We start from the raw sequence: 3,158 nt of genomic DNA on the forward strand, positions 1-3,158 counted from the left end.
CATTTTCACACAGGTTTTTATGTGAACACATTTCTTTGATTAGATGTTTAGGAGTGAAATTAGGGATTGTGGCTCATAGTATAGGTATATGTCTCACTACAGTAAGTTTTTGTTTAACTATAAAAAACCTGCTAAACTATTCTCTAAAGTGGCTGTACCATTTTTTTTCTGAATAGCAAATAGTTTATTAGTAAATACATGGTTCCAGTGACAATAATAAACTCACTTGAACAGAAGACAATAATCAAATCAAAAGAACAAACGCTTGCTAATCATCAGAAAATCTGTGACCATTAGGGTTGTCACATAGACATCCAAAATCACTCAGAGGCCAAATCTAAAGACGATATGTCCACTTATTAGTTCATATGGAACAAGTCCATAGCACCTGAAATCTGTAACTGTAGATTATCACCTTCTGACCAAACATGACCTATTGGCACAAAACAATGTCTTTTAAAGAAATCTGCTGGGCTACTGGTGAGAATTTTGTCTTCTGCAAAACCAATTAGTCTTTTACAAATATGTGATTTTTGATCACTTGGGCTTTTTGTAATCACAATGTCATCTCTTTGGATACCATAAAAATGTCGATTAAGACTTTCTGCAAAGACAGTACCTGAATTTTGAATTGTAGGCTCCATTGATGGTTCAAAACACATGACAACACTACCAACATATTCAAAAGCACCATGGGCTATACAGCCACACTAAATAGTAAAGCTAACAAGCCAAAGCATTTTTCCCAGAACAGCACAAAGCATAGTTCTATGTAGACTCTGCCACCATTGACCGTAGGACTTTTCAACAAACCATTCAGTTTTTAGTGTAGTAGCAGGGCTTCCAAGAAAAAACGTCTAAAGCATGCTTCAAAGCATATACAGGTGATCCATGATTTCAGGATTCCTGGACCTGCAGAAGTCTGCCTGGCTGTACCATTTTGTGATCCTACCAGCAAGATATGAAAGTTTTAGATGGTTCATATCCTTGCCAACAATTAACATTGTTAACCTTTGTATTCTTAGTCATTCTAGTAAGTGTGTATTATGTAAAATTTAAATACATCTCTATTCTTTTTGTTTGTTTGTTTTTTCCCTTTATTTTTATTAGTTGGAGGCTAATTACTTTACAATATTGTAGTGGTTTTTGCCATACATTGACTTACATCTCTATTCTAAATATATATGGAAATAACTCCATATAACAATACTAATGCCTCTGAGAGGGATATCACTTAGTTTAAGATGATATTGAGGCAGGAGGTAGCCATCCCCACCCCCCGCACCATGTAGATACTCCAAGATGAGACTAGCAGGACAGTCAAGGCAGGAGGCTAAGCTCTGCCCAGATAGGAGATAAGAGACCACATATCTCTCATTCTTGAAATCAGGAGAACTCCTCAACTGCACATGGGCAGAAAGGTTCCTTGGAGCTCAAAAGGGGAGTGATGCTAAGTGATGCTAACTACCCATAGGCCTCTTCAGTAGAATCCATCTTGGCTAAGAGATGTGTGGGCACACATGGAAGGTCTTGAGATGTACCAAATATGAACTCTGAGCCAGGGAAATCAAAATGATTGGCTAAAGGAAACCTGGAAGAAATGCCCCTTATAAGTGATTCCAACTACAATGAGGGCACAACTCTGCAACTCTCTCTTTGAGTCTGCCTGTGTGTCTATCCACACATACTATATATTTTTTCCTCCTAATAAACACTTGACTTGTTTCACTGCTTTTCATCTTTGTGGGAATTCTTTTTCTGCAAATCCACAAAGTCAGGGTCTTGTCACTGACCATTGGTCTAAGTGGCTAGGATTCAGTGCTCTCACCACCGCTACCCAATCCTCAGTCTCTGGCCAGGAACTGAAGCTCTGCTTCAAGCCCCTGCAAGCCAAGGCCACCCAAGATCAATATCAGCTAACATCTTAGTTAGTATTTGTTCATATACTTTTTCCAGTATGCAAAGAGTTTGGGATCCTGGCTGCTCTTCAGGGGCTTTGGCAAAGAGCCCTCACCCAAATGAGGGGAGGAAAGAATGCAGGAGGAAAGGGCAACTCCACTTCCTCCAGATCAAATGGCAAAATACCTGGATTGAGTAAACCCCAGGTGGTGGCCTGATCCTAATTGAGTGGGAGGAAACTTTTCACCAAAAGTCTTGGATTGGATTTCTCCACTACTAAAGCCAATGAAGGTTGAGCCAGATTTAATTTCATTTAAGAATATAAAGTAAGTTGACACTTTCTGAATTTGATTCTCATGGAACAAATTCATATATATGAGCCTAAAATCATATTGAAACTCAATGACTTCCTAGGAACCATACAATAGTTCTTAAACTTTTATCAAAACATTTAATGGGACTTCCCTGGTGGCCCAGTGGCTAAGACTCTGCCCCCGCAATGCTCGGGGTCCAGGTTCGATCGCTCCTCAGGGAACTAGATTCCAAGTGTCTCAGCTAAAGATCCTGCATGCTGCAAAGGTCAAACAGCCCATGTGCTGCATATAAAACCTTGTGAAACCAAATAAATAAACAAATGCATATTTAGAAAAAAAAAACATTTAATGTTATTTCATTGGAATGGGAAATGGGAAAATGAATTATTGCCATTACTAGAGAAGACAGACTCTTTTCTTTTTAAATTTAATTAGTTAATTAATTTATTTTTGGCTGTGCTGGATCTTCATGGCTGCTTGAGCTTTTATTTTGTTCCTGTGAGCAGGGTCTATGCTCTAGTTGTAGTGTGAGGGCTTCTCATCACAGTGGCTTCACTTGTGGACCTTGGGCTCTAGGGAGCTCGGGCTTCAGTAGTTGAGGCAAGTGGGCTCAGTAGTTGTGATTTCTGGGCTGTACAACACAGGCTCAGTAGTTGTGGTGCAGGGGCTTAGTTGCTCCTCAGTATGTGGGATCTTCCTGGACCAGGGATTGAACCTGTGTCTCCTGCACCGGCAAGCAGATTCTTTACCATGAGCTACCAGGGAAGCCCTAAGACAGACTCTTTTCAAACATGGGAAACCATTTCAAAGGGATTCTTTGTTGGGAATTTGGGGAAACCATTAGAGATGATTAAGGTGAGAACTAGTGGATGGCAAAATCTGGAGAAAAATGTTGTTTATTTTTATTATTTTTGGAGTATTACTGTATTTATTAGACCTACTGCT

At 39.6% G+C, this 3,158-nt stretch overlaps 1 pseudogene; it reads right to left on the minus strand.

Moving 5' to 3' along the window:
• Positions 1 to 268: 268 nt before the first annotated feature.
• On the minus strand, positions 269 to 764 carry LOC133044532 (mitochondrial inner membrane protease subunit 1-like; annotated as a pseudogene).
• Positions 765 to 3,158: the final 2,394 nt, after the last annotated feature.

Source organism: Dama dama, chromosome 23, assembly GCF_033118175.1.
Source record: "Dama dama isolate Ldn47 chromosome 23, ASM3311817v1, whole genome shotgun sequence".
Lineage (NCBI taxonomy): Eukaryota > Metazoa > Chordata > Mammalia > Artiodactyla > Cervidae > Dama > Dama dama.